This window comes from Mustela lutreola, chromosome 6 (genome assembly GCF_030435805.1).
Source record: "Mustela lutreola isolate mMusLut2 chromosome 6, mMusLut2.pri, whole genome shotgun sequence".
NCBI classification, from domain to species: Eukaryota; Metazoa; Chordata; class Mammalia; order Carnivora; family Mustelidae; genus Mustela; species Mustela lutreola.
Window position 1 is genome coordinate 130,501,357 of NC_081295.1, and position 13,963 is coordinate 130,515,319.

The following is a 13,963-nucleotide window of genomic DNA, read 5'->3' on the forward strand; positions in this document are numbered from 1 at the left end:
TAGGGGTGCGTGCTCCACTCTGAGGAAGGAGTCTGGGCAGAAGGCAGGCCTGTCCTGTGCCTCAGGTCCCAAGGGGACAGCATCTCCTTGGCCACCTGTCCCAAGGGCAGACTTGGGCTTGCCACCAGGTGCCATACCCGGAACTCGCAGAAACAACCCCTTGGAGAAACCGGCAGTCAGAAGCCCTGTTCCACCAAGATGTGGCAGCGATGTGGGTGGCAGGGGGTGTGCCGCGGAAGGAGTGGAGACAGTACCCCACAGTTCCCAATCCTAGTGCACGGGCCTTGTGCAGGGATCCTGTCGCCTCCTCTCTCCTGTGGTGAAGGCACTGGCCTAGACCCCGAGTCTGCCTGATCGCCGGAGAAACGGCAAAGCCTTACCTACGCCAGGAGATGGTAATAGGCATAGAGTGCCATGATAGGCCACGCACGTTGCTGCAGGGTTGTGTCTGTGTCTATTTGTTCGGCTAGGCAAGGTGAAACCCGGGCGCGATCTTGGAGCCCGGAAAAGCAACGTCCCAGAGGCACCAGCTCCCCCGCAGCTCTTCTTCCCTGCCGCTACAGAGCGAACAAACAAAGCCTTGCTGAGGAAGCAGCAGCGAAGTGCGATTCGTGCCAAGCTGAAAACCTCTGCGAAAGCATAGCCGTCGCTGGGAAATCAGAGTCTGTTCTGTGGGCTGCTGTTGCTGCTTGCCTTAGCCTAGTATTATCAGCATGGCGGGAGAAACCCGCATTAAGCAAAAGACTCTTTGCACGGGCATCCCCTCTAGGAACGCACAGCATTCTTTGGGAAGACAGAGTCGGGTGTGTGGGATGCTGCCGGTTCCTTGCCAGAGCTTGTCCCCACAGCATGGTGTAATAAACCCGCATGGAGCGAAATCCTCTATGCCTGGGCATCCCCTCTGCCTGAGAGAGAACCGTGCCTGCGCCTGTGGAAAGAGCCTTAAGGAAAGGGACATGTCTGTCACTGGGCTCCACAGGAGCCTGTCTTGGTAAAATGCAGCACGCTGCCCCATGAGAAGAGAAGGAGCCCTTGGCCTTGGGGTCGGGAAACGGCCGTGAAGCTGGAGAGCCGGCCCTGGCAGGAACAGCGGGCCTGTGGCAAGACAAGTGTCACCCGCTCCCTGTGCAGAGAGACGAAGCCTGGCTTCTAAGGAGACATGAGGGGACGATTGGGCAAGGGAGCGTGCTCCAATCTGAGGAAGGAGTCCGAGAAGGAAGGCCTTTCCTGTGCCTCTGGTCCCAAGGGGACAGCATCTCCTTGGCCACCTGTCCAGAGGGCAGAAGTGGGCTTGCCACCAAACTCCCGGCCCTGAACTCGCAGAATCATCTCCTGGAGGAATGGGCAATCAGATGCCGTCTTCCTCCAGGATGTGGCAGCATTGGCGGAGGCAGGGAGTGTCCCGGGGAAACAGGGACAGTTACCCATTACTCCCCATCCCAGGGCACGGGTGGTGTTGCAGTGATCCTCTCACGTCTCCTCAAGGATGGGGAAGGCACTGGCCTAGTCCCCTGTCCACCTGAACGCCAGAGCGAAAGGGCAGGCCTTGCCTATGCCGAGAGATGGCATTGTGAGCAGAGTGCCATCCTAGGCCACGCACGCTGCTGCAGGGTCGAGGCTGTGTCTGCTTAGTTCGGCTTAGCGAGGTGAACCCCGGGTGCGAACTTGGAGCCGAGGAAATCAAGGCCCAAGCGGCACCAGCTCTCCCGTGGCTCTTCTTCCCTGCCGCGACAGAGGGAACGACCAAAGCCTTGCAAAAGAAGGAGCAGTGAAGTGTGGATCGCGCCAAGCTGAAAACCTCTGCGAAAGCATAGCAGTCACTGGGAAATCAGAGTCGGTTCTGCGGGCTGCTTTTGTAGCTTGCCTTAGCCTAGTATTCGTTCGCAGCACGATGGGAGAAACCCGTAGAGAGCGAAAGCCCCTTTGCTGTGGCATCTCCTCTGGGAAAGCACAGCATTCGTTGTGAAATCAGAATCGGATGTGTGGGATGCTGCAGCTGAATGCCTGAGCTAGTCCCCGCAGAATGGTGGAAGATACCCTCATGGAGCGAAATCCTCTTTGCCCTAGCACCCCTTTGCCTAAGAGAAGCATGTTTGCACATCTGAAAGGGCCTTCAGGAAAGGGAAACGGCTGTCACCGCGCTCCCCAGAAACAAGTCTGGGGAAGGCACAGCACGCCGCCCCCAGAGAAGAGAAGGAGCCATTGGCCTTGGGGTCGGGAAACGGTCGGGAAGCAGAAGAGCCTGCCCTGGCAGGAACAGCAGGCCGGTGGCAAGACAAATGTCACCCGCTCCCTTTGCAGAGAGACAAAGCCTGGCTAATAAGGAGACATGAAGGGACGACTAGGGCAGGGACGCGTGCTCCACTCTGAGGAAGGAGTCTGGGCAGAAGGCAGGCCTGTCCTGTGCCTCTGGTCCCAAGGGGACAGCATCTCCTTGGGCAACTGTCCGTAGGGCAGACTTGGGCTAGCTACCTGGCGCCATACCCGGAACTCGCAGAAACAGCTCCCTCGAGAAATGCGCAGTCAGGTGCCATCTTCCTCCAAGATGTGACAGCATTGTGGGTGGCAGGGTGTGTGCCGGGAAAAGAGTGGGGACAATCCCCGAAAGCTCCCCATTCCAGTAACGGGCAGTGTTCAGGGATCCTGTCGCCTCTCCTCTCCTGTGAGGAAGACACTGACCTAGCCCGCGAATCCACCTGAGGGCCAGTGCCAAAGGCCAAAGTTGCCTACACCGGGAGATGGTAGTGTGCATAGAGTGCCATCCTAGGCAATGCACGCTGCTGCAGGGTTGTGGCTGTGTCTGCTTAGTTCACCCTGGCATGGGGAACCCAGGGCATCAACATGGAGTCTGGGAAAGCAAGGCCCAAGAGGCAGCAGCTCTCCCGCAGCTCTTCTTCCCTGCCGCTACAGAGCGAACAACCAAAGCCTTGCTGAGGAAGCAGCAGCGAAGTGCGATTCGTGCCAGGCTGAAAACCTCTGCGAAAGCATAGCAGTCGCTGGGAAATCAGAGTCTGTTCTGTGGGCTGCTGTTGCTGCTTGCCTTAGCCTAGTATTATCAGCATGGCGGGAGAAACCCGCATTAAGCGAAAGACTCTTTGGACGGGCATCCCCTCTAGGAACGCACAGCATTCTTTGGGAAGACAGAGTCGGGTGTGTGGGATGCTGCCGGTTCCTTGCCAGAGCTTGTCCCCACAGCATGGTGTAATAAACCCGCATGGAGCGAAATCCTCTATGCCTGGGCATCCCCTCTGCCTGAGAGAGAACCGTGCCTGCGCCTGTGGAAAGAGCCTTAAGGAAAGGGACATGTCTGTCACTGGGCTCCACAGGAGCCTGTCTTGGGAAAATGCAGCACGCTGCCCCAGGAGAAGAGAAGGAGCCCTTGGCCTTGGGGTCGGGAAACGGCCGTGAAGCTGGAGAGCCGGCCCTGGCAGGAACAGCGGGCCTGTGGCAAGACAAGTGTCACCCGCTCCCTGTGCAGAGAGACGAAGCCTGGCTTCTAAGGAGACATGAGGGGACGATTGGGCAAGGGAGCGTGCTCCAATCTGAGGAAGGAGTCCGAGAAGGAAGGCCTTTCCTGTGCCTCTGGTCCCAAGGGGACAGCATCTCCTTGGCCACCTGTCCAGAGGGCAGAAGTGGGCTTGCCACCAAACTCCCGGCCCTGAACTCGCAGAATCACCTCCTGGAGGAATGGGCAATCAGATGCCGTCTTCCTCCAGGATGTGGCAGCATTGCCGGAGGCAGGGAGTGTCCCGGGGAAACAGAGACAGTTACCCATTACTCCCCATCCCAGGGCACGGGCGGTGTTGCAGTGATCCTCTCACGTCTCCTCAAGGATGGGGAAGGCACTGGCCTAGTCCCCTGTCCACCTGAACGCCAGAGCGAAAGGGCAGGCCTTGCCTATGCCGAGAGATGGCATTGTGAGCAGAGTGCCATCCTAGGCCACGCACGCTGCTGCAGGGTCGAGGCTGTGTCTGCTTAGTTCGGCTTAGCGAGGTGAACCCCGGGTGCGAACTTGGAGCCGAGGAAATCAAGGCCCAAGCGGCACCAGCTCTCCCGTGGCTCTTCTTCCCTGCCGCGACAGAGGGAACGACCAAAGCCTTGCAAAAGAAGGAGCAGTGAAGTGTGGATCGCGCCAAGCTGAAAACCTCTGCGAAAGCATAGCAGTCACTGGGAAATCAGAGTCGGTTCTGCGGGCTGCTTTTGTAGCTTGCCTTAGCCTAGTATTCGCAGCACGATGGGAGAAACCCGTAGAGAGCGAAAGCCCCTTTGCTGTGGCATCTCCTCTGGGAAAGCACAGCATTCGTTGTGAAATCAGAATCGGATGTGTGGGATGCTGCAGCTGAATGCCTGAGCTAGTCTCCGCAGAATGGTGGAAGATACCCGCATGGAGCGAAATCCTCTTTGCCCTAGCACCCCTTTGCCTAAGAGAAGCATGTTTGCACATCTGAAAGGGCCTTCAGGAAAGGGAAACGGCTGTCACCGCGCTCCCCAGAAACAAGTCTGGGGAAGGCACAGCACGCCGCCCCCAGAGAAGAGAAGGAGCCATTGGCCTTGGGGTCGGGAAACGGTCGGGAAGCAGAAGAGCCTGCCCTGGCAGGAACAGCAGGCCGGTGGCAAGACAAATGTCACCCACTCCCTTTGAAGAGAGACAAAGCCTGGCTAATAAGGAGACATGAAGGGACGACTAGGGCAGGGACGCGTGCTCCACTCTGAGGAAGGAGTCTGGGCAGAAGGCAGGCCTGTCCTGTGCCTCTGGTCCCAAGGGGACAGCATCTCCTTGGGCAACTGTCCGTAGGGCAGACTTGGGCTAGCCTCCTGGCGCCATACCCGGAACTCGCAGAAACAGCTCCCTCGAGAAATGCGCAGTCAGGTGCCATCTTGCTCCAAGATGTGACAGCATTGTGGGTGGCAGGGTGTGTGCCGGGAAAAGAGTGGGGACAATCCCCGAAAGCTCCCCATTCCAGTAACGGGCAGTGTTCAGGGATCCTGTCGCCTCTCCTCTCCTGTGAGGAAGACACTGACCTAGTCCGCGAATCCGCCTGAGGGCCAGTGCCAAAGGCCAAAGTTGCCTACACCGGGAGATGGTAGTGTGCATAGAGTGCCATCCTAGGCAACGCACGCTGCTGCAGGGTTGTGGCTGTGTCTGCTTAGTTCACCCTGGCATGGGGAACCCAGGGCATCAACATGGAGTCCGGGAAAGCAAGGCCCAAGAGGCAGCAGATCTCCCGCAGCTCTTCTATCCTGATGTGACAGAGCGAACAGCCAAAGCCTTGCTGAGGAAACAGCAGCGAAGTGCGGTTCGCGCCAAGGTGAAAACCTCTGCGAAAGCAGAGCAGTCGCTGGGAAATCAGAGTCTGTTCTGTGGGCTGCTGTTGCTGCTGGCCTTAGCCTAGTATTCGCAGCATGGCAGGAGAAACCCGCATAAAGCAAAAGCCTCTTTGCACTGGCACAACATCTGGGAAAGCACAGCATTCTTTGGGAAATCAGAGTCGGGTCTGTGGGATGCTGCCTGTTGCTTTCCAGAGCTAGTCTCCACAGCACGGTGTAATAAACCCGCATGGAGCGAAATCCTCTTTGCCTGGGCATCCCCTCTGCCTGAGAGAGAAGCATGGTTGCATATGTCTGTCACTGCGCTCCCTAGGAGCAAGTGTGGGGAAGGCGCAGCACGCCGTCCCTGGGGAAGAGAAGGAGCCTTTGGCCTTGGGGTCCGGAAACGCTCGGGAAGCAGGATAGCCTACCATGGCACGAACAGCAGGGCGGTGGCAAGACACGTGTCACCCGCTCCCTGTAAGGAGAGATGGAAGCCTGGCTGCTAAGGAGACATGAGGGGATGACTAGGGTAGGGGTGCGTGCTCCACTCTGAGGAAGGAGTCTGGGCAGAAGGCAGGCCTGTCCTGTGCCTCAGGTCCCAAGGGGACAGCATCTCCTTGGCCACCTGTCCCAAGGGCAGACTTGGGCTTGCCACCAGGTGCCATACCCGGAACTCGCAGAAACAACCCCTTGGAGAAACCGGCAGTCAGAAGCCCTGTTCCACCAAGATGTGGCAGCGATGTGGGTGGCAGGGGGTGTGCCGCGGAAGGAGTGGAGACAGTACCCCACAGTTCCCAATCCTAGTGCACGGGCCTTGTGCAGGGATCCTGTCGCCTCCTCTCTCCTGTGGTGAAGGCACTGGCCTAGACCCCGAGTCTGCCTGATCGCCGGAGAAACGGCAAAGCCTTACCTACGCCAGGAGATGGTAATAGGCATAGAGTGCCATGATAGGCCACGCACGTTGCTGCAGGGTTGTGTCTGTGTCTATTTGTTCGGCTAGGCAAGGTGAAACCCGGGCGCGATCTTGGAGCCCGGAAAAGCAACGTCCCAGAGGCACCAGCTCCCCCGCAGCTCTTCTTCCCTGCCGCTACAGAGCGAACAAACAAAGCCTTGCTGAGGAAGCAGCAGCGAAGTGCGATTCGTGCCAAGCTGAAAACCTCTGCGAAAGCATAGCCGTCGCTGGGAAATCAGAGTCTGTTCTGTGGGCTGCTGTTGCTGCTTGCCTTAGCCTAGTATTATCAGCATGGCGGGAGAAACCCGCATTAAGCGAAAGACTCTTTGCACGGGCATCCCCTCTAGGAACGCACAGCATTCTTTGGGAAGACAGAGTCGGGTGTGTGGGATGCTGCCGGTTCCTTGCCAGAGCTTGTCCCCACAGCATGGTGTAATAAACCCGCATGGAGCGAAATCCTCTATGCCTGGGCATCCCCTCTGCCTGAGAGAGAACCGTGCCTGCGCCTGTGGAAAGAGCCTTAAGGAAAGGGACATGTCTGTCACTGGGCTCCACAGGAGCCTGTCTTGGTAAAATGCAGCACGCTGCCCCATGAGAAGAGAAGGAGCCCTTGGCCTTGGGGTCGGGAAACGGCCGTGAAGCTGGAGAGCCGGCCCTGGCAGGAACAGCGGGCCTGTGGCAAGACAAGTGTCACCCGCTCCCTGTGCAGAGAGACGAAGCCTGGCTTCTAAGGAGACATGAGGGGACGATTGGGCAAGGGAGCGTGCTCCAATCTGAGGAAGGAGTCCGAGAAGGAAGGCCTTTCCTGTGCCTCTGGTCCCAAGGGGACAGCATCTCCTTGGCCACCTGTCCAGAGGGCAGAAGTGGGCTTGCCACCAAACTCCCGGCCCTGAACTCGCAGAATCATCTCCTGGAGGAATGGGCAATCAGATGCCGTCTTCCTCCAGGATGTGGCAGCATTGGCGGAGGCAGGGAGTGTCCCGGGGAAACAGGGACAGTTACCCATTACTCCCCATCCCAGGGCACGGGTGGTGTTGCAGTGATCCTCTCACGTCTCCTCAAGGATGGGGAAGGCACTGGCCTAGTCCCCTGTCCACCTGAACGCCAGAGCGAAAGGGCAGGCCTTGCCTATGCCGAGAGATGGCATTGTGAGCAGAGTGCCATCCTAGGCCACGCACGCTGCTGCAGGGTCGAGGCTGTGTCTGCTTAGTTCGGCTTAGCGAGGTGAACCCCGGGTGCGAACTTGGAGCCGAGGAAATCAAGGCCCAAGCGGCACCAGCTCTCCCGTGGCTCTTCTTCCCTGCCGCGACAGAGGGAACGACCAAAGCCTTGCAAAAGAAGGAGCAGTGAAGTGTGGATCGCGCCAAGCTGAAAACCTCTGCGAAAGCATAGCAGTCACTGGGAAATCAGAGTCGGTTCTGCGGGCTGCTTTTGTAGCTTGCCTTAGCCTAGTATTCGTTCGCAGCACGATGGGAGAAACCCGTAGAGAGCGAAAGCCCCTTTGCTGTGGCATCTCCTCTGGGAAAGCACAGCATTCGTTGTGAAATCAGAATCGGATGTGTGGGATGCTGCAGCTGAATGCCTGAGCTAGTCCCCGCAGAATGGTGGAAGATACCCTCATGGAGCGAAATCCTCTTTGCCCTAGCACCCCTTTGCCTAAGAGAAGCATGTTTGCACATCTGAAAGGGCCTTCAGGAAAGGGAAACGGCTGTCACCGCGCTCCCCAGAAACAAGTCTGGGGAAGGCACAGCACGCCGCCCCCAGAGAAGAGAAGGAGCCATTGGCCTTGGGGTCGGGAAACGGTCGGGAAGCAGAAGAGCCTGCCCTGGCAGGAACAGCAGGCCGGTGGCAAGACAAATGTCACCCGCTCCCTTTGCAGAGAGACAAAGCCTGGCTAATAAGGAGACATGAAGGGACGACTAGGGCAGGGACGCGTGCTCCACTCTGAGGAAGGAGTCTGGGCAGAAGGCAGGCCTGTCCTGTGCCTCTGGTCCCAAGGGGACAGCATCTCCTTGGGCAACTGTCCGTAGGGCAGACTTGGGCTAGCTACCTGGCGCCATACCCGGAACTCGCAGAAACAGCTCCCTCGAGAAATGCGCAGTCAGGTGCCATCTTCCTCCAAGATGTGACAGCATTGTGGGTGGCAGGGTGTGTGCCGGGAAAAGAGTGGGGACAATCCCCGAAAGCTCCCCATTCCAGTAACGGGCAGTGTTCAGGGATCCTGTCGCCTCTCCTCTCCTGTGAGGAAGACACTGACCTAGTCCGCGAATCCGCCTGAGGGCCAGTGCCAAAGGCCAAAGTTGCCTACACCGGGAGATGGTAGTGTGCAGAGAGTGCCATCCTAGGCAACGCACGCTGCTGCAGGGTTGTGGCTGTGTCTGCTTAGTTCACCCTGGCATGGTGAACCCAGGGCATCAACATGGAGTCCGGGAAAGCAAGGCCCAAGAGGCAGCAGCTCTCCCGCAGCTCTTCTATCCTGATGTGACAGAGCGAACAGCCAAAGCCTTGCTGAGGAAACAGCAGCGAAGTGCGGTTCGCGCCAAGGTGAAAACCTCTGCGAAAGCAGAGCAGTCGCTGGGAAATCAGAGTCTGTTCTGTGGGCTGCTGTTGCTGCTGGCCTTAGCCTAGTATTCGCAGCATGGCAGGAGAAACCCGCATAAAGCAAAAGCCTCTTTGCACTGGCACAACATCTGGGAAAGCACAGCATTCTTTGGGAAATCAGAGTCGGGTCTGTGGGATGCTGCCTGTTGCTTTCCAGAGCTAGTCTCCACAGCACGGTGTAATAAACCCGCATGGAGCGAAATCCTCTTAGCCTGGGCATCCCCTCTGCCTGAGAGAGAAGCATGGTTGCATATGTCTGTCACTGCGCTCCCTAGGAGCAAGTGTGGGGAAGGCGCAGCACGCCGTCCCTGGGGAAGAGAAGGAGCCCTTGGCCTTGGGGTCCGGAAACGCTCGGGAAGCAGGATAGCCTACCATGGCACGAACAGCAGGGCGGTGGCAAGACACGTGTCACCCGCTCCCTGTAAGGAGAGATGGAAGCCTGGCTGCTAAGGAGACATGAGGGGATGACTAGGGCAAGTGTGCGTGCTCCACTCTGAGGAAGGAGTCTGGGCAGAAGGCAGGCCTGTGCTGTGCCTCAGGTCCCAAGGGGACAGCATCTCCTTGGCCACCTGTCCCAAGGGCAGACTTGGGCTTGCCACCAGGTGCCATAGCCGGAACTCGCAGAAACAACCCCATGGAGAAACCGGCAGTCAGAAGCCCTGTTCCACCAAGATGTGGCAGCGTTGTGGGTGGCAGGGGGTGTGCCGCGGAAGGAGTGGAGACAGTACCCCACAGTTCCCAATCCTAGTGCACGGGCCTTGTGCAGGGATCCTGTCGCCTCCTCTCTCCTGTGGTGAAGGCACTGGCCTAGACCCCGAGTCTGCCTGATCGCCGGAGAAACGGCAAAGCCTTACCTACGCCAGGAGATGGTAATAGGCATAGAGTGCCATGATAGGCCACGCACGTTGCTGCAGGGTTGTGTCTGTGTCTATTTGTTCGGCTTAGCAAGGTGAAACCCGGGCGCGATCTTGGAGCCCGGAAAAGCAACGTCCCAGAGGCACCAGCTCCCCCGCAGCTCTTCTTCCCTGCCGCTACAGAGCGAACAAACAAAGCCTTGCTGAGGAAGCAGCAGCGAAGTGCGATTCGTGCCAAGCTGAAAACCTCTGCGAAAGCATAGCCGTCGCTGGGAAATCAGAGTCTGTTCTGTGGGCTGCTGTTGCTGCTTGCCTTAGCCTAATATTATCAGCATGGCGGGAGAAACCCGCATTAAGCGAAAGACTCTTTGCACGGGCATCCCCTCTAGGAACGTACAGCATTCTTTGGGAAATCAGAGTCGGGTGTGTGGGATGCTGCCGGTTCCTTGCCAGAGCTTGTCTCCACAGCATGGTGTAATAAACCCGCATGGAGCGAAATCCTCTATGCCTGGGCATCCCCTCTGCCTGAGGGAGAACCGTGCCTGCGCCTGTGGAAAGAGCCTTAAGGAAAGGGACATGTCTGTCACTGGGCTCCACAGGAGCCTGTCTTGGGAAAATGCAGCACGCTGCCCCAGGAGAAGAGAAGGAGCCCTTGGCCTTGGGGTCGGGAAACGGTCGTGAAGCTGGAGAGCCGGCCCTGGCAGGAACAGCGGGCCTGTGGCAAGACAAGTGTCACCCGCTCCCTGTGCAGAGAGACGAAGCCTGGCTGCTAAGGAGACATGAGGGGACGATTGGGCAAGGGAGCGTGCTCCAATCTGAGGAAGGAGTCCGAGAAGGAAGGCCTTTCCTGTGCCTCTGGTCCCAAGGGGACAGCATCTCCTTGGCCACCTGTCCAGAGGGCAGAAGTGGGCTTGCCACCAAACTCCCGGCCCTGAACTCGCAGAATCACCTCCTGGAGGAATGGGCAATCAGATGCCGTCTTCCTCCAGGATGTGGCAGCATTGGCGGAGGCAGGGAGTGTCCCGGGGAAACAGGGACAGTTACCCATTACTCCCCATCCCAGGGCACGGGCGGTGTTGCAGTGATCCTCTCACGTCTCCTCAAGGATGGGGAAGGCACTGGCCTAGTCCCCTGTCCACCTGAACGCCAGAGCGAAAGGGCAGGCCTTGCCTATGCCGAGAGATGGCATTGTGAGCAGAGTGCCATCCTAGGCCACGCACGCTGCTGCAGGGTCGAGGCTGTGTCTGCTTAGTTCGGCTTAGCGAGGTGAACCCCGGGTGCGAACTTGGAGCCGAGGAAATCAAGGCCCAAGCGGCACCAGCTCTCCCGTGGCTCTTCTTCCCTGCCGCGACAGAGGGAACGACCAAAGCCTTGCAAAAGAAGGAGCAGTGAAGTGTGGATCGCGCCAAGCTGAAAACCTCTGCGAAAGCATAGCAGTCACTGGGAAATCAGAGTCGGTTCTGCGGGCTGCTTTTGTAGCTTGCCTTAGCCTAGTATTCGTTCGCAGCACGATGGGAGAAACCCGTAGAGAGCGAAAGCCCCTTTGCTGTGGCATCTCCTCTGGGAAAGCACAGCATTCGTTGTGAAATCAGAATCGGATGTGTGGGATGCTGCAGCTGAATGCCTGAGCTAGTCCCCGCAGAATGGTGGAAGATACCCTCATGGAGCGAAATCCTCTTTGCCCTAGCACCCCTTTGCCTAAGAGAAGCATGTTTGCACATCTGAAAGGGCCTTCAGGAAAGGGAAACGGCTGTCACCGCGCTCCCCAGAAACAAGTCTGGGGAAGGCACAGCACGCCGCCCCCAGAGAAGAGAAGGAGCCATTGGCCTTGGGGTCGGGAAACGGTCGGGAAGCAGAAGAGCCTGCCCTGGCAGGAACAGCAGGCCGGTGGCAAGACAAATGTCACCCGCTCCCTTTGCAGAGAGACAAAGCCTGGCTAATAAGGAGACATGAAGGGACGACTAGGGCAGGGACGCGTGCTCCACTCTGAGGAAGGAGTCTGGGCAGAAGGCAGGCCTGTCCTGTGCCTCTGGTCCCAAGGGGACAGCATCTCCTTGGGCAACTGTCCGTAGGGCAGACTTGGGCTAGCTACCTGGCGCCATACCCGGAACTCGCAGAAACAGCTCCCTCGAGAAATGCGCAGTCAGGTGCCATCTTCCTCCAAGATGTGACAGCATTGTGGGTGGCAGGGTGTGTGCCGGGAAAAGAGTGGGGACAATCCCCGAAAGCTCCCCATTCCAGTAACGGGCAGTGTTCAGGGATCCTGTCGCCTCTCCTCTCCTGTGAGGAAGACACTGACCTAGTCCGCGAATCCGCCTGAGGGCCAGTGCCAAAGGCCAAAGTTGCCTACACCGGGAGATGGTAGTGTGCAGAGAGTGCCATCCTAGGCAACGCACGCTGCTGCAGGGTTGTGGCTGTGTCTGCTTAGTTCACCCTGGCATGGTGAACCCAGGGCATCAACATGGAGTCCGGGAAAGCAAGGCCCAAGAGGCAGCAGCTCTCCCGCAGCTCTTCTATCCTGATGTGACAGAGCGAACAGCCAAAGCCTTGCTGAGGAAACAGCAGCGAAGTGCGGTTCGCGCCAAGGTGAAAACCTCTGCGAAAGCAGAGCAGTCGCTGGGAAATCAGAGTCTGTTCTGTGGGCTGCTGTTGCTGCTGGCCTTAGCCTAGTATTCGCAGCATGGCAGGAGAAACCCGCATAAAGCAAAAGCCTCTTTGCACTGGCACAACATCTGGGAAAGCACAGCATTCTTTGGGAAATCAGAGTCGGGTCTGTGGGATGCTGCCTGTTGCTTTCCAGAGCTAGTCTCCACAGCACGGTGTAATAAACCCGCATGGAGCGAAATCCTCTTTGCCTGGGCATCCCCTCTGCCTGAGAGAGAAGCATGGTTGCATATGTCTGTCACTGCGCTCCCTAGGAGCAAGTGTGGGGAAGGCGCAGCACGCCGTCCCTGGGGAAGAGAAGGAGCCCTTGGCCTTGGGGTCCGGAAACGCTCGGGAAGCAGGATAGCCTACCATGGCACGAACAGCAGGGCGGTGGCAAGACACGTGTCACCCGCTCCCTGTAAGGAGAGATGGAAGCCTGGCTGCTAAGGAGACATGAGGGGATGACTAGGGCAAGTGTGCGTGCTCCACTCTGAGGAAGGAGTCTGGGCAGAAGGCAGGCCTGTGCTGTGCCTCAGGTCCCAAGGGGACAGCATCTCCTTGGCCACCTGTCCCAAGGGCAGACTTGGGCTTGCCACCAGGTGCCATAGCCGGAACTCGCAGAAACAACCCCATGGAGAAACCGGCAGTCAGAAGCCCTGTTCCACCAAGATGTGGCAGCGTTGTGGGTGGCAGGGGGTGTGCCGCGGAAGGAGTGGAGACAGTACCCCACAGTTCCCAATCCTAGTGCACGGGCCTTGTGCAGGGATCCTGTCGCCTCCTCTCTCCTGTGGTGAAGGCACTGGCCTAGACCCCGAGTCTGCCTGATCGCCGGAGAAACGGCAAAGCCTTACCTACGCCAGGAGATGGTAATAGGCATAGAGTGCCATGATAGGCCACGCACGTTGCTGCAGGGTTGTGTCTGTGTCTATTTGTTCGGCTTAGCAAGGTGAAACCCGGGCGCGATCTTGGAGCCCGGAAAAGCAACGTCCCAGAGGCACCAGCTCCCCCGCAGCTCTTCTTCCCTGCCGCTACAGAGCGAACAAACAAAGCCTTGCTGAGGAAGCAGCAGCGAAGTGCGATTCGTGCCAAGCTGAAAACCTCTGCGAAAGCATAGCCGTCGCTGGGAAATCAGAGTCTGTTCTGTGGGCTGCTGTTGCTGCTTGCCTTAGCCTAATATTATCAGCATGGCGGGAGAAACCCGCATTAAGCGAAAGACTCTTTGCACGGGCATCCCCTCTAGGAACGTACAGCATTCTTTGGGAAATCAGAGTCGGGTGTGTGGGATGCTGCCGGTTCCTTGCCAGAGCTTGTCTCCACAGCATGGTGTAATAAACCCGCATGGAGCGAAATCCTCTATGCCTGGGCATCCCCTCTGCCTGAGGGAGAACCGTGCCTGCGCCTGTGGAAAGAGCCTTAAGGAAAGGGACATGTCTGTCACTGGGCTCCACAGGAGCCTGTCTTGGGAAAATGCAGCACGCTGCCCCAGGAGAAGAGAAGGAGCCCTTGGCCTTGGGGTCGGGAAACGGTCGTGAAGCTGGAGAGCCGGCCCTGGCAGGAACAGCGGGCCTGTGGCAAGACAAGTGTCACCCGCTCCCTGTGC